This window comes from Marmota flaviventris, chromosome 8, assembly GCF_047511675.1.
Source record: "Marmota flaviventris isolate mMarFla1 chromosome 8, mMarFla1.hap1, whole genome shotgun sequence".
In the NCBI taxonomy this organism is placed as follows: Eukaryota; Metazoa; Chordata; class Mammalia; order Rodentia; family Sciuridae; genus Marmota; species Marmota flaviventris.
This window is the reverse complement of record NC_092505.1, coordinates 89,995,916-90,022,018: the sequence shown is the minus strand read 5'-3', so window position 1 is coordinate 90,022,018 and position 26,103 is coordinate 89,995,916. Positions and strand designations below refer to the sequence as shown.

The following is a 26,103-nucleotide window of genomic DNA, read 5'->3' as shown; positions in this document are numbered from 1 at the left end:
AGGAATGGAAAAAAACCTAATACAATAAAACTTCCCCCATTGAAGATAATATAGCTGCATCACAAAATATAAATTTATTTTTTTCTTTATGAGCAGATAGCATCTGTGGACTTCATTTGGGTGGTGGGAATTAGCTGAAGGCTGTTTCAGTGGATTAATAAAAACAAAAAGAAATATAAACACATTAATGCTTAGACATAAAACCTAAGATAACATAATAGAGTGCATTTTTAAACTTTAAAACTTGTTTGCTCATAATATTCTGGAGATATTTATTTTGTAAAGGAGCACAATGTTAGTTTTGCAAGACTATATATATTTTCTATTTATTTTCCTCTTGTCCCATTTTTTCATGTGTATTATATCATTTGATGTTATTATGCATCATATTTTATTTGTTCATTTAGCAGGCTGTGGAATTTTATTTCTTTTTTTTTTTTTTTTTTTTTTTGCTTTTTTTTTTTTTTTTTTTTTTTTTTTTAATTTTTTATTGTTGGCTGTTCAAAACATTACATAGTTCTTGATATATCATATTTCACAATTTGATTCAAGTGGGTTATGAGCTCCCATTTTTACCCCATATACAGATTGCAGAATCACGTCAGTTACACATCCATTGATTTACATATTGCCATACTAGTGTCTGTTGTATTCTGCTGTCTTTCCTATCCTCTACTATCCCCCCTCCCCTCCCCTCCCCTCCCCTCCCCTCTTCTCTCTCTGCCCCCTTTACTGACATTCGTTTGTCCCCCTTGTATTATTTTTCCCCTTCCCCTCACTTCCTCTTGTATGTACTTTTGTATACCTCTGAGGGTCTCCTTCCATTTCCATGCATTTTCCCTTCTCTCTCCCTTTCCCTCCCACCTCTCATCCCTGTTTAATGTTAATCTTCTTCTCATGCTCTTCGACCCTACTCTGTTCTTAGCTACTCTCCTTATATCAAAGAAGACATTTGACATTTGTTTTTTAGGGATTGGCTAGCTTCACTTAGCATAATCTGCTCTAATGCCATCCATTTCCCTGTAAATTCTATGATTTTGTCATTTTTTAATGCAGAGTAATACTCCATTGTGTATAAATGCCACATTTTTTTTATCCATTCATCCATTGAAGGGCATCTAGGTTGGTTCCACAGTCTAGCTATTGTGAATTGTGCTGCTATGAACATCGATGTAGCAGTGTCCCTGTAGCATGCTCTTTTTAGGTCTTTAGGGAATAGACCGAGAAGGGGAATAGCTGGGTCAAATGGTGGCTCCATTCCCAGCTTTCCAAGAAATCTCCATACTGCTTTCCAAATTGGCTGCACCAATTTGCAGTCCCACCAGCAATGTACAAGTGTACCCTTTTCCCCACATCCTCGCCAGCACTTGTTGTTGTTTGACTTCATAATGGCTGCCAATCTAACTGGAGTGAGATGGTATCTTAGGGTGGTTTTGATTTGCATTTCTCTGACTGCTAGAGATGGTGAGCATTTTTTCATGTACTTGTTGATTGACTGTATGTCCTCCTCTGAGAAGTGTCTGTTCAGGTCCTTGGCCCATTTGTTGATTGGGTTGTTTGTTCTCTTATTGTCTAATTTTTTGAGCTCTTTGTATACTCTGGATATTAGGGCTCTATCTGAAGTGTGAGGAGTAAAGATTTGTTCCCAGGATGTAGGCTCTCTATTTACCTCTCTTATTGTATCTTTTGCTGAGAAAAAACTTTTTAGTTTGAGTAAGTCCCATTTGTTGATTCTAGTTATTAACTTTTGTGCTATGGGTGTCCTATTGAGGAATTTGGAGCCCGACCCCACCGACTGTAGATCGTAGCCAACTTTTTCTTCTATCAGACGGCGCGTCTCTGATTTGATATCAAGCTCCTTGATCCATTTTGAATTAACTTTTGTGCATGGCGAGAGAAAGGGATTCAGTTTCATTTTGTTGCATATGGATTTCCAGTTTTCCCAGCACCATTTGTTGAAGATGCTATCCTTCCTCCAATGCATGCTTTTAGACCCTTTATCAAATATAAGATAGTTGTAGTTTTGTGGATTGGTTTCTGTGTCCTCTATTCTGTACCATTGGTCCACCCGCCTGTTTTGGTACCAGTACCATGCTGTTTTTGTTACTATTGCTCTGTAATATAGTTTGAAGTCTGGTATCGCTATACCGCCTGATTCACACTTCCTGCTTAGCATTGTTTTTGCTATTCTGGGTCTTTTATTTTTCCATATGAATTTCATGATTGCTTTCTCTATTTCTACAAGAAATGCCGTTGGGATTTTGATTGGCATTGCATTAAACCTATAGAGAACTTTTGGTAATATCGCCATTTTGATGATGTTAGTTCTGCCTATCCATGAACAGGGTATATTTTTCCATCTTCTAAGATCTTCTTCTATTTCTCTCTTTAGGGTTCTGTAGTTTTCATTGTATAAGTCTTTCACCTCTTTTGTTAGGTTGATTCCCAAGTATTTTATTTTTTTTGAAGATATTGTGAATGGAGTGCTTGTCCTCATTTCCATTTCAGAGGATTTGTCGCTGATATACAGGAATGCCTTTGATTTATGCGTGTTGATTTTATATCCTGCCACTTTGCTGAATTCATTTATTAGCTCTAATAGTTTCTTTGTAGACCCTTTTGGGTCTGCTAGGTATAGAATCATGTCATCTGCAAATAGTGATAATTTAAGTTCTTCTTTTCCTATTTTGATGCCTTTAATTTCTTTCGTCTGTCTAATTGCTCTGGCCAGTGTTTCGAGAACTATGTTGAACAGAAGTGGTGAGAGAGGGCATCCCTGTCTTGTTCCAGATTTTAGAGGGAATGCCTTCAATTTTTCTCCATTCAGAATGATGCTAGCCTGAGGCTTAGCATAGATTGCTTTTACAATATTGAGGTATGTTCCTGTTATCCCTAGTTTTTCTAGAGTTTTGAACATAAAGGGATGCTGTACTTTGTCGAATGCTTTTTCCGCATCTATCGAGATGATCATATGGTTCTTATTTTTAAGTCTATTGATGTGGTGAATAACATTTATTGATTTCCTTATATTGAACCAGCCTTGCATCCCAGGGATGAATCCTACTTGATCATGGTGCACAATTTTTTTGATGTGCCTTTGTATCCGAGTGGCCAGAATTTTATTGAGGATTTTTGCATCTAGGTTCATTAGAGATATTGGTCTGTAGTTTTCTTTCTTTGAAGTGTCTTTGTCTGGTTTAGGTATCAGGGTGATGTTGGCCTCGTAGAATGAATTTGGAAGTTCTCCCTCTTTTTCTATTTCCCGAAGTAGCTTGAAAAGTATTGGTATTAGTTCCTCTTTAAAGGTTTTGTAAAACTCTGCTGTATACCCATCCGGTCCTGGGCTTTTCTTAGTTGGTAGTCTTTTGATGGTTTCTTCTATTTCCTCAATTGATATTGGTCTGTTTAGGTTGTCTATATCCTCCTGACTCAATCTGGGCAGATCATATGACTTAAGAAATTTATCTATGCCTTCACTATCTTCTAATTTATTGGAGTATAAGGATTCAAAATAATTTTTGATTATCTTCTGTATTTCTGAAGTGTCTGTTGTGATATTGCCTCTTTCATCCCGTATGTTAGTGATTTGAGTTCTCTCTCTTCTTCTCTTCGCTAGCATGGCTAAGGGTCTGTCGATTTTGTTTATTTTTTCAAAGAACCAACTTTTAGTTTTGTCAATTTTTTCAATTGTTTCTTTTGTTTCGATTTCATTGATTTCAGCTCTGATTTTAATTATTTCTTGCCTTCTACTTCTTTTGCTGTTGTTTTGCTCTTCTTTTTCTAGGATTTTGAGATGAAGTATGAGATCATTTATTTGTTGGTTTTTTCTTTTTTTAAGGAATGAACTCCAAGCAATGAATTTTCCTCTTAGAACTGCTTTCAATGTGTCCCATAGATTCCGATATGTTGTGTCTGTGTTTTCATTAATCTCTAAGAATTTTTTAATTTCCTCCTTGATGTCTTCTATAACCCATTGATCATTCAGTAACCTATTGTTCATTCTCCAAGTGATATATTCTTTTTCCTTCCTTCTTTTATCGTTGATTTTCAGTTCCATTCCATTATGATCAGATAGGATGCATGGTATTATCTCTACTCCTTTGTATTGTCTAAGAGTTTCCCTGTGACATAATATATGATCTATTTTTGAGAAGGATCCATGTGCTGCTGAGAAAAAAGTGTAACTGTTTGATGTTGGGTGGTATATTCTATATATGTCAATTAAATCTAGGTTATTAATTGTGTTATTGAGTTCTATAGTTTCCTTATTCAACTTTTGTTTGGAAGATCTGTCCAGTGGTGAGAGAGGTGTGTTGAAGTCTCCCATGATTATTGTATGGTGGTCTATTAGACTCTTGAACTTGAGAAGAGTTTGTTTGATGAACATAGCTGCACCATTGTTTGGGGCATATATATTTATGATTGTTATGTCTTGTTGGTGTATGGTTCCCTTGAGCAGTATGTAGTGTCCCTCTTTATCCCTTTTGATTAACTTTGGCTTAAAATCTATTTTATTTGATATGAGTATGGATACTCCTGCTTGTTTCCGAAGTCCATATGAGTGATATGATTTTTCCCAACCTTTCACCTTCAGCCTATGTATGTCTTTTCCTATCAAATGCGTCTCCTGTAGGCAGCATATTGTTGGGTCTTGTTTTGTGATCCATTCTACTAGCCTGTGTCTCTTAATTGGTGAGTTTAAGCCATTAACATTTAGGGTTATTATTGAGATATGGGTTGTTCTTCCAGCCATATTTGTTTATTTATGTTACTAAACATGGTTTGTTTTCCACTTTGATTATTTTCCCCCCTTTAGTGTCCTACCTCCCACTGTTGGTTTTCATTGTTATTTTCCATTTCCTCTTCCTGTAATGTTTTGCCAAGGATGTTTTGAAGAGATGGTTTTCTAGCTGCAAATTCTTTTAACTTTTGTTTATCGTGGAAGGTTTTAATTTCATCTTCCATCCTGAAGCTTAATTTCGCTGGAAACACAATTCTTGGTTGGAACCCATTTTCTTTCAGTGTTTGAAATATGTTATTCCAGGATCTTCTAGCTTTCAGAGTCTGTGTTGAAAGATCAGCTGTTATCCTGATTGGCTTACCCCTAAATGTGATCTGCTTCCTTTCTCTTGTAGCTTTTAAAATTCTCTCCTTGTTCTGTATGTTGGGCATCTTCATTATAATGTGTCTAGGTGTGGGTCTCTTATGATTTTGCACATTCGGCGTCCTGTAGGCTTCTAGGATTTGGCGTTCTGTCTCATTCTTCAAATCTGGGAAGTTTTCTCGAATTATTTCATTGAATAGATTGCTCATTCCTTTGGTTTGAAACTCTGTTCCTTCCTGTATCCCAATGACTCTTAAATTTGGTCTCTTGATGTTATCCCATATTTCTTGGATGTTCTGCTCATGGTTTCTTAACAGTCTTGCTGAGCTGTCTATGTTCTTTTCAAGTTGATATACTTTATCTTCATTGTCTGATGTTCTGTCTTCTAAGTGTTCTACTCTGCTGGTAGTATTCTCAATTGAGTTTTTAAGTTGGCTTATTGCTTCCTGCATTTCTAGGATTTCTGTTTGTTTGTTTTTTATAACCTCTATTTCCCTGTATAGTTGATCTTTTGCTTCTTGGATTTGTTTATGTAATTCATTGTTGAAGTGATCTTTCATTGTCTGATTTTGCTGTCTGATGTCTTCCTTGAGACTCCAGATCATCTGAAGCATGTATATCCTGAATTCTTTATCTGACATTCCATCAGCTGCAGCTATTACCTCTTCTAAAGTTGAGTTGACCTGCAATGCTTGTGGTCCTTTCTTTCCTTGTCTCTTCATACTGTTCGCGTTCCTTTCTTCTTGGTGAAACTGTTGTGCTATTGAATTTTCCCCCTATATATTTATATTGGTCTTGTATAGTTGCAAAGTCTCCCTCGCAGGCGTGGGTAGCGGCTCTGCCCCTCCGCCAATTGGGGCAATGTGCCTACCACGCCGGCAGGCCGCTGGGCCTGCTCTGCCAGTCGGTAGCAGGTCCGCCGTCCTTGCAGGCGCGGGCGGCGGCTCTGTCCCTCTGCGGGCCGCTAGGCTTGTTCTGTCGGTGGTCGCAGTTCTGCCTACTTTGCAGGCGCAGGCAGCGGCACTGCCCCTCTGCAGGCCTCTGGGGCTGTACTGCCAGTGGGTCGCAGGTCCGCCTACTTTGCAGGCGTGTGGGGGGGGGGCGGCTCTACCCTTCCTCAGGCCACTGGGCCTGTTCTGTCTCTCGGTTGCAGGTCTGACCTGTTCTGATGGTGGTCTCAGTTCCGACTACCTTGCAGGCGCGGGGGGGAGGGGGCGGCTCTGCCTCCCAGCAGGCCGCTGCTCCTCTTCTGCCGGTGGGTCGCAGGCCCGCCTACCTTGCAGGAGTGATTGGAAGCTCTGTCCCGCTGCGGGCCACTGGGCCTTTTCTGTCGGTGGTCACCCTTCCCCTACCTGGCAGGCGAGGGGGGTGGGGGGCGGCTCTGCCCCTCAGCAGGCCGCTGGGCCTGCTCTGTGTTTGGTCCCAGTTCGGAATTTTATTTCTTGAAATCTTAGTGAAATGTTTAGTAAAAAGCAGATAATTAAAAATAAAACCACATAGCTCACATGTATATTTTGTTTTATATGCAATTATAAATGTATTTTCAAGGCAATTCTAAATGCCCAATTTCTACACAGAATCTTATTCTCCCTGTGTAGCCTAAACTCTAAGATTTTTTTTAAGCTGTTTGCATAGCTTTGATAATTGAAGCCTCAGAGATTCCACCCACCAAGGAATGCAAAGGAGTGACTTGGAATCAGGTGATAGAAATAATCATATTTAGAGTGCAAGTAAGTTTTCATGAGAAAATGTAATTGCCAGGGGATGTTGGAAGAGAGTGGTTTAGGGAAAGGCAGAAATACTGGAATAGAGGATATGTCCAGGAGATATCTTTATTGTCCAGTATGGCTGCCATCTTGTTCTTTCCAGTGGTCTCCCACTGGCCTGCAGGAACATGCTGCACATAGATGATTAATGTCAGATAACTATGTGATGACGCACACACACACACACACACACACACACACTCACGCATAAAGCAGTTAGTATCGCCATTGCTGAGCAGCCCTGTCCTCTTACTTTCACCCTCTGCCTGACTCCCTGATGAGGCCCTGTGGAATGAAGAGCTTGGGAGTCACAGCCCTATAAGGATGTACTCTGCAATCTTCCCCCTTTCTTAGGGGGAAAGCAAGGAGAACTCAGGAACCCCACTGAAAAGGAAGAAGAGGTTTAAATCCATAAAACTTCCATTCTGAACTAGGAAATTGGATGTGAATTCAGGCCTCAATAGCCTTTCTCTCTTCCTTTCTCACTCCCTTGTTAAATTAAAATGACTCACACTTATCCTTCCATAGTCAGCTCAGGGGTCGCTCCCTTCAGGAAATTCCCCCAAATAGACCTCCTTCCTCCCCTGTGCCTATCTGCATGGTCCCTAATGCATGACCCTTTGACCTTTGGTGTGGGACTTGACTTCTCTTACAGACTGTGACTTCCTTGAGGTCTATGCCTGAGACTGATCTTCAGCTCCAGAGCTTAGCCCAGAGCATGACACCCGTGAAAGACAATTGGTAAAGGTCACATATTTTTCATCAAGCTCATCACTTAAGTAGCACCTCAGCTCGGTTGAGGTACTCCTTACTCATTCACCAAAACTTCACTGATCACTTGCCTGTGGTGAGAGTGGGCTAAATACCAAACATACATTATTTAATGTAAAGCAAAATCATCCTTCAAGATGTGCATTTTTACTCCCATTTTATAGGTAAATAAACTGACTCAAGATCAGTTAAAGAGTTTATCAAACCAAGGTCATAGAGCTAAAAAACGAACAGAGCTTGGATTTAATCTCAGGTATATTTAATCTCAGGTGTATTTGACTTGAAAACCTGTCCCCCCCGCCCCCTTTTTTTAATCTCAATCCTACTGATAGAGGGAAAAACAAACCTCTATGGTGTATCATCATTAGGAGAAAATAAACATAAAAGCAAAAATCTGTGAGCACAACTTCCCCCTCCCCCAGCCATTATGCTTGTCATAATGACTTCTGTCCCCTCCTCCGAAGTTTAAATCTTTGTATATTTGGAAAATGATTAACTTCAAAATTAAAAATCAGCATCAGCATCATCACCTGAACTTGAATATTGAGTATCCTACTGTTTTGTGGTCATAGTTTTTCAAGGTATTTATCTTGCTGTATGTTTACATTTTAAAAAATATGATGCTAGCTACAAACAAGATCACAAACTCTACTATGTTGTGTTGCCATCTGTCTTACCATTTGGCAAACCCCCCAAAAGTGAGAAACACTGATCTTAAGAACATGTTACAAGTATATCAAGTTGAAAGTCCACTACTTAAATATACCTCTAGAAAATTCTCTCATACTGAAAAAAACCCAAATACTTCAAACATCAGAAAAATAGGATGGAACAAGTTCCTATAGGGGGAAGATATCGTCCTTATTCGATGAGCATCCAGCCCAAACCCATCTCTGATTGTGTGTAAACTGTACCCTTGAGTGCCACAGCAAGCAGCTATCAGTCTGGTTTATTAAAGTCAAAGAACTGCTTCCTGCCTGCAAGCTAAGTGCAAGAGGATGTAAAAATCCATTTGTAAGGCTAGTGAGAGTTTCCAAAAGTTACCCTAGGACATTTGTCACATTTACAATGCTATCACCACTACCATCAGCTAATGTGACCCGACTTAGGAGGGTTTACAGCTTTCAGAAGAGATGTCCCTTCCCTCTCATGGCAAGATGGGCTGCCACGATTCCAGTGACCCGAAATGGCAAAAAAAGAGTAATAATACAGCATCATCTACAGAAGGCAAGCACTCAGCTAAATGGTCCTTTGTTTTATAGCTGAAGGAAAGCAACAGTCCCAAGAAGAGATGCAGGAAAGCCGTGTCCCCAGAACCCAGGTAACTACACAAAAGCATCCTCCCAGAGGTGCCAAAAAAGACGATGGAGGGTTTGGGTTTAGGACCCCTCCTGCACAAGAGGACCAGTGCAGACAAGTGACACATGTCAACTGCAGCTATTGCTGTTGCCAACCCCTTCCCCACAACTCAGCTTTCTATTCTTCTCATGGAACCTTTGTTCTTTCAATGCTTAGCAACGTGCAGGATTTTAGACTTAGGGATTTTGATCTTCTGGATTTCAACATTTAGGATGATGGCATTCCAAATTGTGCCTTTTGGGGTTGTGAATGGCACTGGAAAATCAAAAAGTAAAAAAGAACATGTTCTCTATACCCAAAGCCAAAGTTTAGGAGTGATGGCAAGAACTTTTCCCATCATGCAACTTGTCTTCCCTGGACTGTCAGCATCCAGAAGGTAGGAACTATGTTTTCGTGGTGTCCCCAGCTAAACCAGTGACCCTAAAATAAATGAGGAAACAAATCCTTCTCTCTTGCATGTTTGCCTTCTTTTTTAATGCTTCTCTTTTCTGTGGGCTGACCTGTGTCTCCTTTTGAAATCAGTCATGTTCCTGAGTGGGATAAGGGACCATGCAGACAACTGCCTGAAGCGCTGACCTGTCACTCATCTTCTTCACCAATTCCCAGAGCAATTAGGGAAGTGTAATTATAAATGTCCAAAAATCTCTTAAATATTTCAAGCCTCAGACATTCACTAATATTAGTAACACATTTATTTAATCTCAAGCGTCTTTCTGTCTTTGATGGATTGTAAAGAGGAATTTATATGGAATGAGACAGGGTGCTTCTTCCCCTATGACACTGAACATAAACAGCTCATGAAGGATGGTTCACTGTAACAATTTGCATAACAAATGCACTTCAGGAGAAACTGTATAACAGCACCCAGTGTTCCAAACTCATGAATATTTTGAGTAGTTAAGTAGAGCACAGAATGTAAATAGAAGGAGGGAAAAAAAATACTTTTGCTAAAGCTTATCTGTAAACAGAAGACTTAAGAGTTTGCATCTGGGTTTTCCTGCTATTTAATTCTTTAGCATGTTGCATCTTTAAGCATATATATATTTACATATATATAAAGTTTTAAAGCAATTTGTAAAATCAACAGATAGCCAACTGAGCATTTTTAAACAGGTTATTTAGTATTCTGGTCCTAATGGGTTAAGGGCTTCAAGTGGAATACTGGGATCATACGCATTAATTTTATCCCTGACATGAGATCTGGCAATGCTCAGCTCACATATTCTTGCAAATTACTGGAAATACCACATTCCCATGAGACAACGTGGCAACTATGAAATTAAGTAGTGTAAGCTAGCGATTCCAACAGCTACATTAAACAAACACACCTCCAGCAAATTCCTCTGCCCCTACTCATGCAAATGGAATAGTCTCGACTAAGCAGTAAGGTAGCTCTCCACATTCAACATGGCAAAATAACCCAACTCACAAGCTTTGTTTTACTATAGTTTCAGGGTCTTCTCTCCTCTCTTTAAGGGAGGTCAGGAACAGAGACACATAGTCAGGGAAAGTCCTTTACAAGTGAGGCACTAGTCAGAAGAGGCATTGGCCAGATTCAGGTAAATTTGATATAACTGTTAATAACTAGCCATGGAATTTACTTATAATGTAGAAGCTGAAAAGATTTCTTTAAAAAAAATTTTTTTCATGTGTGCAATTGCTAGATTTTTCACTGGATTGATCTTTCTAATAAATAGAGTCCTCCAGTTAAGTAAAACAAGAGTGATTTTAGCTTTTATCATTTTCTCAGACAGAAAGATAAACCTTTCTAAATAGCAATATCTAGGCCAGAATTTCTATTTTGCTTTTAGTTGCTTTCTGTATGTTCTGGTTTTCGGGGATCTCATCAGAACTTACTCCCGCTTTGGACTTTGCTGCTCCTGTTGGAAATCCCAGTAATCACCCTTTCTTTTCTGGATCATTGTTTCCATTGTCTGCAGTTTTTCTGTACTATTCTCAACTGAGGCTACTTTTCTGCTCTTCTGTATTTGGAGGATTTAGTTCCCACCCAACCACACTCATTTGCTCACCCTCTTCACCTTCCCCGTGTAGTCCACAGCCACCCAAAGGCAAAACACCAGTCCTCTCAAGACACCCAGTAGAAGAGCCTCCAGAATTTTTTAGGAAAAGGGTGAATTAAATGTGATAGTGTGCTTCGAACTTGAAGCTATCATTGCAGCGGATATCAGATATCAAAAACAAAAAGGGAAGCTGGTAGATATTATGGAGGTTAGCCTACAATCCCACATTCTCCCTGCTGAAATCTCCCAAGAATCTAATTCAATCCACCAGCAGATTGCACACCAGCCACCTGCCACTTGGAAGGCTGAAATCATCCTTCCTGTCTTTATTATCCCCCGTCTCTTTGTGATGTTAATTAACTTCAAGGAGTCTGGAGCTCTGGAGAAAGAAGATTGGTCAGCACCCAGGAGACAGGAGATTCTAAATTGAAAGAATCCCTACTGTAAGAAAGGGAAAGGCTTAAGATTACGAATGATCTTCAACACTGGCAAAATTTGAGAATAGCTTTTAATTCATTTGCATCCACTCCATGTGGACGCAAACTTTCAGAGAAAGTGCCTTGGTTTAGTCATCTGCATAAGAGAATAGCAAACATACCTACTGTGTGGAGCTTCTAAAGGATCAAATGAGATAGGACCTAAGAACTTCTAGCAGCGTAAACACTGAAAAACTCAATTTTACTGTATTAAAATTTAATCCAGTCATTTCCCTTCTCTTATACTCATAAAATGTATTCCCTAATAAGATGTTTATTGAGGGAGTCTTGCTTGAGAGGGTCTCCTTATGGGCTTGCAAAGGTGCTTCCCTGTGCTAGTGTGTTGGCGGTAGCACCTGCTGGACTATCCCAACCCTGGGCAAGGCTCAAGGATACTGAAATCTGCCTAGCTCCAAATACTTTGAAAGCCAGAGGATGAGTAACCAGCGGGCATGAGAGGTTGAATATTCTGCTTTGCTACAAACCTGGGTAGAGATCACGTCCCTTTCTGTAGGTTGGAGCCAAGGAGCATAATGAGTACAAGAAAGCGTCGTGGTAGAACAGTAAGTTCTAGACAAGCCCAGAAGTGAACCCAGGAAGCAGCCTCCACCCCTGAGATTTCCTTGGAAGCAGAACTCACAGAACTTGTGGAAACTGCAGGAGATGAAATCGTGGACCTCACCTATGAGTCTTTAGAGCCTGGGGTGGACCAGACTCACAATGACTCTGTTGTGATTGTTCACGAAGGAGAAGGCCCAGGAGGAACGCAGGAGGCTGCGCCAAGACCATGCCAATAGCTGCGTGGTGGGCAGTGATGACGAGGAGTTGTCCAGGGACAGAGATATGTTTGGGACCACCCACACTCCCAGAAACACCAAGGAGGAAAGGACCACAGGGCTCAGGCCCTCTGGTACTGTCAGTTGTCCCATCTGCATGCAGATACTCAGAGACTGTGCACGATGGACGTCTCATTGTCTCTACAGAGTGTGGCCATGTTTTCTGTAGCCAGTGTCTCCATGATTCCATAAAGAATGCTAATACTGGGACCTGCGACCCACCGGCAGAACAGGCCCAGCGGCCCGCGGAGGGGCAGAGCCGCCAACCGCGCCTGCAAGGTAGGCGGACCTGCAAACCACTGGCAGAAGAGGCCCAGAAACCCGCGGAGGGGCAGAGCCGCCCCATGCGCCTGCAAGGTAGATGGACCTGCGACCCACTGGCAGAACAAGCCCAACAAACCGCGGAGGGGCAGAGCCGCCCCATGCACCTGCAAGGTAGGCGGACCTGCTACCAACCGGCAGAACAGGCCCAGCGGCCCACCGGCATGGTAGGCACATTGCCCCAATTGGAGGAGGGGCAGAGCCGCTGCCCGCTCCTGCAAGGGAGACTTTGCAAAAATACGAGAGCAATATAAATATATAGGGGTAAAATTCAATAACACAACAGTTTCACCAAGCAGAAAGAAACGTGAACAGTATGAAAAGACAAGTAAAGAAAGGACCACAAGCAATGCAGGTCAACTCAACGTTAGAAGAGGTAATATCTGCAGCAGATGGAATGTCAGATAAAGAATTCAGGATATACATGCTTCAGATGATCTGGAGTCTCAAGGAAGACGTTAGACAGCAAAATCAGACAATGAAATATCACTTCGACAATGAATTACATAAACAAATCCAAGAAGCAAAAGATCAACTATACAGGGAGATAGAGGTTATAAAAAACAAACAAACAGAAATCCTACAAATGCAGGAAGCAAAAACTAACTAAAAATCTCAATTGAGAATACTACCAGCAGAGTAGAACACTTAGAAGACAGAACATCAGACAATGAAGACAAAGTATTTCAACTTGAAAAGAACATAGACAGCTCAGCAAGACTGTTAAGAAACCATGAGCAGAACATCCAAGAAATATGGGATAACATAAAGAGACCAAACTTAAGAGTCATTGGGATACAGGAAGGTATAGAGGTCCAAACCAAAGGAATGAGCAATCTATTCAATTAAATAATATGAGAAAACTTCCCAGACTTGAAGAATGAGACAGAATCCCAAATCCTAGAAGCCTACAGGACGCCGAATGTGCAAAATCATAAGAGATCCACACCTAGACACATTATAATGAAGATGCCCAACATACAGAATAAGGAGAGAATTTTAAAAGCTACAAGAGAAAGGAAGCAGATTACATTTAGGGGTAAGCCAATCAGGATAACAGCTGATCTTTCAACACAGACTCTGAAAGCTAGAAGATCCTGGAATAACATATTTCAAACACTGAAAGAAAATGGGTTCCAACCAAGAATTGTGTATCCAGCGAAATTAAGCTTCAAGATGGAAGATGAAATTAAAACCTTCCACGATAAACAAAAGTTAAAAGAATTTGCAGCTAGAAAACCATCTCTTCAAAACATCCTTGGCAAAACATTACAGGAAGAGGAAATGGAAAATAACAATGAAAACCAACAGTGGGAGGTAGGACAGTAAAGGGGGGAAAAATAATCAAAGAGGAAAACAAACCATGTTTAGTAACATAAATAAACAAATATGGCTGGAAGAACAACCCATATCTCAATAATAACCCTAAATGTTAATGGCTTAAACTCACCAATTAAGAGACACAGGCTAGTAGAATGGATCACAAAACAAGACCCAACAATATGCTGCCTACAGGAGACGCATTTGATAGGAAAAGACATACATAGGCTGAAGGTGAAAGGTTGGGAAAAATCATATCACTCATATGGACTTCGGAAACAAGCAGGAGTGTCCATACTCATACCAAATAAAATAGATTTCAAGCCCAAGTTAATCAAAAGGGATAAAGAGGGACACTACATACTGCTTAAGGGAACCATACACCAACAAGACATAACAATCATAAATATATATATGCCCCTAACAATGGTGCAGCTATGTTCATCAAACAAACTCTTCTCAAGTTCAAGAGTCTAATAGACCACCATACAATAATCATGGGAGACTTCAACATACCACTCTCACCACTGAACAGATCTTCCAAACAAAAGTTGAATAAGGAAACTATAGAACTCAATAACACAATTAATAACCTAGACTTAATTGACATATATAGAATATACCACCCAACATCAAGCAGTTTTCTCAGCAGCACATGGATCCTTCTCAAAAATAGATCATATATTATGTCACAGGGCAACTCTTAGACAATATAAAGGAGTAGAGATAATACCATGCATCTTATCTGATCATAATGGAATGAAACTGAAAATCAATGATAAAAGAAGGAAGGAAAAATCATGCATCACTTGGAGAATGAACAATAGGTTACTGAATGATCAATGGGTTATAGAAGACATCAAGGAGGAAATTAAAAAATTCTTAGAGATAAATGAAAACACAGACACAACATATCGGAATCTATGGGACACATTGAAAGCAGGTCTAAGAGGAAAATTCATTTCTTGGAGTTCATTCCTTAAAAAAAGAAAAAACCAACAAATAAATGATCTCATACTTTATCTCAAAATCCTAGAAAAAGAAGAGCAAAACAACAGCAAAAGAAGTAGAAGGCAAGAAATAATGAAAATCAGAGCTGAAATTAATGAAATCGAAACAAAAGAAACAATTGAAAAAATTGACAAAACTAAAAGTTGGTTCTTTGAAAAAATACATAAAATCGACAGACCCTTAGCTATGCTAACGAAGAGAAGAAGAGAGAGAACTCAAATTACTAGCATACGGGATGAAAAAGGCAATATCACAATAGACACTTCAGAAATACAGAAGATAATCAGAAATTATTTTGAATCCTTATACTCCAATAAAATAGAAGATAGTGAAGGCATCGATAAATTTCTTAAGTCATATGATCTGCCCAGATTGAGTCAGGAAGATATAGACAACCTAAACAGACCAATATCAATTGAGGAAATAGAAGAAACCATCAAAAGACTACCAACTAAGAAAAGCCCAGGACCGGATGGGTATACAGCAGAGTTTTACAAAACCTTTAAAGAGGAACTAATACCAATACTTTTCAAGCTATTTAAGGAAATAGAAAAAGAGGGAGAACTTCCAAATTCATTCTACGAGGCCAACATCACCCTGATACCTAAACCAGACAAAGACACTTCAAAGAAAGAAAACTACAGACCAATATCTCTAATGAACCTAGATGCAAAAATCCTCAATAAAATTCTGGTGAATCGGATACAAAAACATACCAGAAAAATTGTGCACCATGATCAAGTAGGATTCATCCCTGGGATGCAAGGCTGGTTCAATATACGTAAATCAATAAATGCTATTCACCACATCAATAAACTTAAAAATAAGAACCATATGATCATCTCGATAGATGCGGAAAAAGCATTCGACAAAGTACAGCATCCCTTTATGTTCAAAACTCTAGAAAAACTAGGGATAACAGGAACATACCTCAATATTGTAAAAGCAATCTATGCTAAGCCTCAGGCTAGCATCATTCTGAATGGAGAAAAATTGAAGGCATTCCCTCTAAAATCTGGAACAAGACAGGGATGCCCTCTCTCACCACTTCTGTTCAACATAGTTCTCGAAACACTGGCCAGAGCAATTAGACAGATGAAAGAAATTAAAGGCATAAAAATAGGAAAAGAAGAACTTAAATTATCACTATTTGCAGTAGACATGATTCTATACCTAGCAGACCCAAAAGGGTCTACAAAGAAACTATTAGAGCTAATAAATGAATTCAGCAAAGTGGCAGGATATAAAATCAACACGCATAAATCAAAGGCATTCCTGTACATCAGCGACAAATCCTCTGAAATGGAAATGAGGACAACCACTCCATTCACAATATCCTCAAAAAAAAATAAAATACTTGGGAATCAACCTAACAAAAGAGGTGAAAGACTTATACAATGAAAACTATAGAACCCTAAAGAGAGAAATAGAAGAAGATCTTAGAAGATGGAAAAATATACCCTGTTCATGGATAGGCAGAACTAATATCATCAAAATGGCGATATTACCAAAAGTTCTCTATAGGTTTAATGCAATGCCAATCAAAATCCCAACGGCATTTCTTGTAGAAATAGAGAAAGCAATCATGAAATTCATATGGAAAAATAAAAGACCCAGAATAGCAAAAACAATGCTAAGCAGGAAGTGTGAATCAGGTGGTATAGCGATACCAGACTTCAAACTATACTACAGAGCAATAGTAACAAAAACAGCATGGTACTGGTACCAAAACAGGCGGGTGGACCAATGGTACAGAATAGAGGACATAGAAACCAATCCACAAAACTACAACTATCTTATATTTGATAAAGGGGCTAAAAGTATGCAATGGAGGAAGGATAGCATCTTCAACAAATGATGCTGGGGAAACTGGAAATCCATATGCAACAAAATGAAACTGAATCCCTTTCTCTCGCCATGCTCAAAAGTTAACTCAAAATGGATCAAGGAGCTTGATATCAAATCAGAGACATGCCGTCTGATAGAAGAAAAAGTTGGCTACGATCTACATTCGGTGGGGTCGGGCTCCAAATTCCTCAATAGGACACCCATAGCACAAGAGTTAATAACTAGAATCAACAAATGGGACTTACTCAAACTAAAAAGTTTTTTCTCAGCAAAAGAAACAATAAGAGAGGTAAAGAGGGAGCCTACATCCTGGGAACAAATATTTACTCCTCACACTACAGATAGAGCCCTAATATCCAGAGTATACAAAGAACTCAAAAAATTAGACAATAAGATAACAAATAACCCAATCAACAAATGGGCCAAGGACCTGAACAGACACTTCTCAGAGGAGGACATACAATCAATCAACAAGTACATGAAAAAATGCTCACCATCTCTAGCAGTCAGAGAAATGCAAATCAAAACCACCCTAAGATACCATCTCACTCGAGTAAAATTGGCAGCCATTATGAAGTCAAACAACAACAAGTGCTGGCGAGGATGTGGGGAAAAGGTCACACTTGTACATTGCTGGTGGGACTGCAAATTGGTGCAGCCAATTTGGAAAGCAGTATGGAGATTTCTTGGAAAGCTGGGAATGGAGCCACCATTTGACCCAGCTATTCCCCTTCTCAGTCTATTCCCTAAAGACCTAAAAAGAGCATGCTACAGGGACACTGCTACATCGATGTTCATAGCAGCACAATTCACAATAGCAAGACTGTGGAACCAACCTAGATGCCCTTCAATAGACGAATGGATAAAAAAAATGTGGCATTTATACACAATGGAGTATTACTCTGCATTAAAAAATGACAAAATCATAGAATTTGCAGGGAAATGGATGGCATTAGAGCAGATTATGCTAAGTGAAGCTAGCCAATCCCTAAAAAACAAATGCCAAATGTCTTCTTTGATATAAGGAGTGTAACTAAGAACAGAGTTGGGGGGCTGGGGATGTGGCTCAAGCAGCAGTGTGCTCACCTGGCATGCGTGCGGCCCGGGTTCGATCCTCAGCACCACATACAAACAAAGATGTTATGTCCGCCGATAACTAAAAAAATAAATATTAAAATTCTCTCTGTCTCTCTCTTTAAAAAAAAAAAGAAGAGAGTTGGGAGGAAGAGCATGAGAAGAAGATTAACATTAAACAGGGGTGAGAGGTGGGAGGGAAAAGGAAAGAGAAGGGAAATTGCATGGAAATGGAAGGAGACCCTCATGGTTATACAAAATTACATACAAGAGGAAGTGAGGGGAAAGGGGGAAAAAAACAAGGGGGAGAAATGAATGACAGTAGAGGGGGTAGAGAGAGAAGAGGGGAGGGGAGGGGAGGGGAGGGGGATAGTAGAGGATAGGAAAGGCAGCAGAATACAACAGACACTAGTATAGCAATATGTAAAACAGTGGATGTGTAACCGATGTGATGCTGAAATCTGTATATGGGGTAAAAATGGGAGTTCATAACCCACTTGAATCAAAGTGTGAAATATGATATGTCAAGAACTATGTAATGCTTTGAACAACCAACAATAAAAATTAAAGGAAAAAAAAAAGAATGCTAATACTTGCCCAACTTGTAGGAAAAAGATCAACCACAAACAGTACCACCACATTTATATATGAAGTTTCAGAGCTGCTCAGGAGAGACAGATGGACAGACAGCCGGGATGGGCTCTTCACCTGGGATCTGCCTCCAATTTCCTGAGCTCAAAAAGACTGTTTCAAAACCAATATCTGATATATAAACTTCTCTTTTGTTTCCAATCCCCACTTAGATCCTTTTGTAATCTCGTTTGATGCTCTGGAGCTGGACCGGGGCCCTCCCCATCTGGCTCCGTATCTCTGCTCCTCTGGGGTAGTTTCATCCCAGAGTAGGAGAAAGGGTCAGGACATTGGAGTTAAAAATTGTGGTTCCACTTTTCTGGGTCTACGTTTGCCAAGAAGTTTCCCTGTCTGGAAAGCTTGTCCCATCTCTCCCAAGTGCACAACCTTCCCAGGCACCTGTCAGCTGACCAGTCTGTCTACCACACAGTAACCGAGCCAGACACAGTCCACTTGGCCAAAGAGTTCCAGGTGCAGCAGTGACTCCCTGGAAATCCCAACCACTGGACCTCCCCCCAACCCCTTGAGGGTCAGACGTGACCTGGGATTCTGCCTGCACCTTGTAATTGATCTGCAGTGTTTTTGGCAAATCAAGAACCTCTGCAGGGCAATCCCCTGTTTCCAAAAACAAAAGTGCAACAAAGCCTGTTCTTTACTACTTTATAGAAGCCCAGGAGATGTAGCACTGCTAGTGTCCTCCTCAGAGCCCTAATGTCACCTGTGGAGCAGCGCCCATCCCATCCTGTCTCCGCTCACCAACTGTTCTCAGGAACCTCACCTGTGCTCCAAAGTTCTCCACCTGGCACAGGACATTCCAGGTTCAATAGAGCAAGCACATATTTGGTGTCTTCTCTTTTCTGATAAAATCCGTCCTGAGTTGGCCACGTGCCCTCTAGTCCTCTGCCCAAGCGTAGATACCAGGAGGTGGTGGAAGTAACTGTGGCCTTATCAGCCACTCACTTCCATGCTTTTGCCCACGTCGCTGACGCCCCTGTTTCAAAGACGTTGGCCCACCATACCTGGCCCTGACTTGGCTTCTCACTCTCGCCCACTGTCAATATTTACTTCAGAAGCTGCTCTTCTGGCCAGCTGGGCTGTGATCCTCTGGGCTTTTGACTGTTCTATAGGTTTGGTTGTCAGAGCATGGTGGTGGCTCTTTCTCTGCAAGGGCCTGATGACAACCTTAGGGAGGCCTCGGGTTCTCTGGGAGGCAACAAGGTGATCCAGGCTGTCCCTGAGACACTGGTGGTGCTAGCAGGGGTGGGGCCTCACGTGCGGTACAGGCCATCCTCTGCTGCCACACCCTCCTTCAGAGGCTTCAAGCCAAACCAACAGCCTTCCTGGTGGGAAAGGGGCCTTTCTGGCTTTGCTAGCAGTAAGTGACCTTCGGTGCACTCTCCTGAAGGACCAGGGACTCCACACAATGTTCACTTTAGATGGAGCTGAAGGAGTGTCCTTCTTCTATGTGAAGGGAAGGGTTCATTCCTCACTCTGACTTCTCAGTCTGGCTCACTTCCAGTTAGTTTGAATGAGAGTCATGATTTTCCTCATGGAGTTTAAGAGGGTGGTAGCTTCCGTGCTGACCATAGTGCTGCATGCCTGCCTCCCACTGGACATCATGGCCATGAAGTCCCCTCTGGGCTCATGGAAGTGCTCTTTGTTAGGTTGTAGTGACATCAGACTTCAAGGGTCAAGGCGACCACGTAGCTGTCAACCCATAGATGTGGTGACGCCCATTTAAAATTTTCTTTGTATTTTATCCTTAAAACACAACTTATGTGATAGTTTATAAAAGTTGCATTACTTCATCCTAAATTAAATTGGGGAAAAAAAGTGTGTTTATTTTCTACTAATGAGAGACTGCTAATTAGGAAAAGACTGGTATGGGAGTCAAAGTCCTTTTCCTCATTGTACATAGTTCAGCTCTTTCTTTGTTACATTTATACTGTATCCATGGACATCAGTCTGTTTTGGACTCCTCTGCTAGTGTTAAAGATATAAATAAAACCATTAATTTGGACAAAAGAAAATAAAGATGTTTATTAAAGTTAAATGTATGCAAAGCAGATTAGAATTCTTTTTTTATGTCTTACTACAATTTGTTTATTTTTATTTTTTATTTATATATGACAGCGGAATGCATTACAATTCTTATTACACATATAGAACACAATTTTTCATATTTCTGGTTGTATACAAAATATATCAGACCAATTTGTGTCTTCATACATGTACTTTGGATAATAATGATCATCACATTCCACCATCATTGATAACCCCATGCCCCCTCCCTTCCCCTCCAACCCCTCTGCCCTATCTAGAGTTCATCTATTCCTCCTATGCTCCTTCTCCCTATCCCACTATGAATCAGCCTCCTTATATCAAAGGAAACATTTCTGCATTTGGTTTTTTGAAACTGGCTAACTTCACTTAGCATTATCTTCTCTAACTTCATTTACCTGCAAATGCCATGATTTTATTCTCTTTTATTGCTAAGTAATATTCCATTGTGTATATATGCCACATTTTTTTATCTATCCATCTATAGAAGGGCATTTAGTTTGGTTCCACAGTTTAGCTATTGTGAATTGTGCTGCTATAAACATTGATGTGGCTATGTCCCTGTAGTATGCTGTTTTTAAGTCCTTTGGGTATAGACCGAGGAGAGGGATAGCTGGGTCAAATGGAGGTTCCATTCCCAGTTTTCCAAGGAATCTCCATACTGCTTTACATATTGGCTGCACCAATTTGCAGTCCCACCAGCAATGTATGAGTGTACCTTTTCCCCCCACATCCTCGCCAACACTTATTGTTGTTTGTCTTCATAATAGCTGCCATTCTGACTGAATTGAGATGAAATCTTCAAGTACTTTTGATTTGCATTTCTCTAATCGCTAGAGAGGATGAACATTTTTTTCATATATTTGTTGATTGATTGTATATCCTCTTCTGAGAAGTATCTGTTCAGGTCCTTGGCCCATTTATTGATTGGGTTATTTGTTATTTTGGTGTTTAGCTTTTTGAGTTCTTTATATACCCTAGATATTAGTGCTCTATCTGATGTGTGAGGGGTAAAAACTTGCTCCCAAGATATAGGCTCTCTGTTCACCTCACAGATTGTTTAGAATTCTTTCTTGAGAAATAGGCAACATTGTGGTAAGAATTTTAACCCTTCCTCTGTCATTTGCTGTTTTGAGAGCAATAACTCAAATAACCATGTGAAAATAATGGTAATTCTTGGGTAAAACATGTACCTGCAGGGAGCTCCTTCATAACCAAAAGCATCTATCTCTTGAAAGAGGCTGCTCTCAAATCTCAGTCATGGCTGGGTGCAGTGATGCATTCATAATCCTAGGCACTGAGGAGGCTGAGGTAAGAGGATTGCAAGTTCAAGGCCAGACTCAGCAATTTAGCAAGAACCTGTCTCAAAATAAAAAATAAAAAGGTCTGGGGATGTGGTTCAGTGGTAGAGCTCCTTTCAGTTCAATCCCTAGTATCCCCACCACCACCAAAAAAAGAAAGAAAGAAAAGAAAAGAAAAAAAACACAGTCATGCTGTAAACTCAGATGATGTTGAAAGAAATATCTCAACAGTAACTTGTTTTCGAATGGTTTCATAGCAAAATAAAGAACACAGTTTCCTTATTCTCCTTGCTTTCTAGCATCCGAGAAGCTGAAATAGCATTGGTTTTCACATCTCTCTTTCTCTGATCACTATGTATTGTCATCAAATATTTAAAAAAAAAACTTTATGTATTGTTTATAGTCACATCCCTCCGGGGGTTTCAGAATTTTAAATATATAAAAGCAGCTACCTGGGATCTAGCAGACAGGCATTAAAGGTGACATTTGCAAACATCATTGTTTCACTCCCAGTTCACAGGCATTTTGACAAGAAGAAAATACAAACCTTCACTCATTCCAGGGCAAACATTCTGAAACTAAATGATTTACATGGTAATAGGCAAAGGTTAAATTCACATATTTCACAGCCTTTTTACCAACTTTGGTTGAACTTCTGAAATTTAACTACAGAAATCCTTGGTCTTTCTATAGTATATATGAAAACAAATGCTTCAAAGATCATATGAGGTCTTAAGTTGTGTTTTTGTACACAAAAATGTGTATACAGGAGAAATTGTTTAAAATGTAGAAAATTAGTAAAAATATCTTGAAATCCTTTAATATAAATTGTTATTAAATGCCAAATAAAACAATGATTCTTTCATTTTCACCAAAATCTCCTGTCATTGAAAATTAGGGTATGGCATTTCAATTAATCAAAAAAAGGGAGAAATGAACAATTTTCCCATTCAAATTTCAGAACGACCAAAGGGGGAGCTTACTCCAATAGAAAGATAGGGTGAGCAGATGGAATTGTGAAAATGACAGACACATCTCTAAGAAAAATTTGGAGAGAATTAAAAAAAAAAAAGTTAAGTTGAAGCTGATTTTTTTAAGCCAAATGGGAAAATCAGGGATCGAGTGTTTTCTCTTATTTGTTGGAAACGAGAGAGGAAAAAGAGGGGATCTCATGAAAATAGAAGGGAGATAAGTAGAGGAGAGGTAGAGGGTCAAGGGGGCAGGGAAGAAGGGAAAGGGGAAGAACAAGGAAATATCATCAACCAAATTATGCTATACACATGTATAAATAGGCCACAATGAATCCCACTACTATGTATAGTTATAATACACCCATATAAAAATATGTTTAAATAAATAGAATGAAAACCAGAAGAGGAAGGGGAACAGGGTATGGAAGAGGAAAGGGAAAGGGGAAGTACTGGGGAAATAGTTGGAGCAAACTGTTATTTACATGTTATTTACATGAATATGTCACAGTGAACCCATTATCATGTAGAACTACAATGCATTAAAAAAGACACTTAAAAGGTTTAAGCTGATTTTCTATTACTTAGTCAGATCAGAATATTTACCTTTGCTAAGGGAAGCTGCTTATTGTTCAGGTTCCAGCTCCAGTTTTATGCCTATGGAAACGTCACCTTTAGCTCAAAAGTCTCAACATCAATACTGTCATGCTGCAACATAAACATTATATGTATGTCTGTTCAACAGACAGCGATGGATTGAATGTCAAGCTTACCTTTTAGACATGACACGTTTAGGAAATGACCTTAGATGAGACCCATTGCTTCAAGTGAGAATTTCTTCCCCAGTATTGGGGATGGACCCCAGGCCTTACACGTGGTGGGTGAGCGCTCTACCACTGAGCTACACGCCAGCCCAAATGAGGAATTCTTGATCAGTCAGTCCCGAGATCCATGGCATTTGAGAAACCATTGTTTCAGTTGACACAAGCATACAAATTATGTTGTAATGGCCTTACGACTGCTGTGGACCGGTCTGTGTCTCTAGGAATTTTTATTTTGGGGGTACAAGTCTAAGCATGATAAGAGAGTTGCAGTACAATTGTTTTATATCCTATTTCTTTCTTCTTTCCTTTTTTCTAATAGATACAGGGCTTTAACAAGAAAAGTTCTTACCCCATGGTGCTTCAGTTGGAATACATTTACAAAATTAACTTTGAAAAAAAATTGGAGTTGATTAGTTACATTAGATATTCTGTCAACAAACCCAGCTCATCCTAATCAGTTATAATTAACACTGATGTTTGATGAGAGGTACACATAAGAGCAGCAAGTTGACGTGCTGAACTGCCCCTCTAGGGATCTGGGTGAAGTCAGCTCCGTTTTCTTCAACTTGGAAAAAAAAGTGCGTTTGCTCACTTTGGCCAAGTTGGCAAAAGAAGTGTATGCCCAGCCACTAGTGGATAGAAGGCTGCCTAGTGCAAGTTGAGCAAACTTGGCAGACAGGTCTCAGTTTTCTCCAGGAACGGGATCTAAATGCTGGAATCCTGGCACTTACTTTAATGAAGTCAAATGCCAACCTAACCCATGCTTTTCATTACAATTCTTCAGCCCAAGAACATGAGAGAACACTTCTCAACAAGGGCAACAATAATTAAATTAGCATGCCCACGCGGCCTAAAATAATCCACTGGATGACAGAAATGAAGCAGAGCTCGTTGTTGGATCACCCCGACTGGCAGGGAAGAAGATTCTGGAATGTTTCACTTCTCCTCGGCAGGCAACATCACCATCCACGAGACCAGGGGCCCCCAACTCATTTCTCAGCAAGAATGAACATTGCCTCTTACTCAACTCAGATTTGGGGAAAATTTACAAACCAGGGTGTTTTTAACCACTGAATTCCTTGCCGTTCTCCAGAGAATGAAGGAGAGAAACAGGATCTAGCAGCATAATTAGCATCTATGGTTCATCATTTTTCCTCCAACCAGTCCTATAACCTCCAAAAGGGGCTCTCCTCTCTCACACTTGGACTTTCCACCCTTCCTTTTAAACTCCGTCATTCTCATCAGCCTGCAGACATGTAAAGCCTTCCATGCAAGCTCACCTTCCTCTGCATCTTAATGACACTCTTACTTCTTAATCCTTAGGCTCCTATTTCCACTCCATTGGCTCTTGTTAGAGTCTGTAAACAAGTCAGGATGGCGCCTGGCATTTTGCCAGAGGGAGTGGTTTGTAAAGTAACGCCAGCGAGCCATTAAGTGTGGAGATTCCTTATTGGTTGACTGCTGTATCTAGTTTATGTTAATTAAGATAAGCTGTGTGGAATGTATATATACCGCTCCTGTCCTACAATAAACGGCTCCTACTCCTGCTGTATCAATGTACACAAGTTGCTCGTCACCCCCCGGTTATTTTGCTGCAGCCGGACTGCGGCAGGCTCTATTAGAATTTCTGTCACCACAACCCCACCCCCCCCCAAGTTAGACCCTCCATTCATGTTCTCTGGATCACATCTATGCTTTATCCTCTTCCTCCCTTCGCATCCTATACCTGCTAATCCTCTGAGTTCTCCCATCAACCTTTTGGGTTTATCTTCCTCATCCTCTTAAATGTAGACTTACCCCCTGGGAGCAGGGGCGCAAGCCTGTAATCCCAGAGGCTTGGGAGGCTGAGGCAGGAGGATCTCAAGTTCAAAGCCAGGCTTAGGTAAAGTGAGGTGCTAAGCAACTCATTGAGACCCTGTTTCTAAATAAAATACAAAATAGGGCTGGGGATGTGGCTCAGTGGTTGAGTGCCCCTGAGTTCCATCCCCAGTACCCTCTCCCCTCCAAAAAATATATAAATATATGTATTTACCCTAGTGGCACTCTGGCCTTTATCCTTCTTTTTCAATTTTCTCCTTTGACAGTCCTTCTGTTTCTACATGTGACCTCTGAAACAAATATTTATTTGCATACTTCCAAGGATCTATGATGGAATATAGACAGCAATATACAGAAGTGCTGATGTACCTTGACTATAACTAATATTAAATCATATTCTCATATTAAACCCAACAAGTATTATCACTATCTATACACTTAGCTGTTCCTGAGGGTGGCACACTCCATTCCTTCTTTATGACAATTCCCATGTTCTGAAGAGCAGCATGCTCAGTGTGTTTGGGTCAGTCACTCTGCTCGGCCACCATTTGTCCCAAGCCTCTGGGGTTACAGCACTCACATGTTCCTCCCCAA

The 26,103-nt window shown here is 40.2% G+C and overlaps 1 pseudogene; it reads left to right on the top strand.

Moving 5' to 3' along the window:
- The first annotated feature begins 11,950 nt into the window (after nucleotides 1–11,950).
- LOC114098023 (E3 ubiquitin-protein ligase RNF4-like) lies at nucleotides 11,951–12,525 on the top strand (annotated as a pseudogene).
- Nucleotides 12,526–26,103: the final 13,578 nt, after the last annotated feature.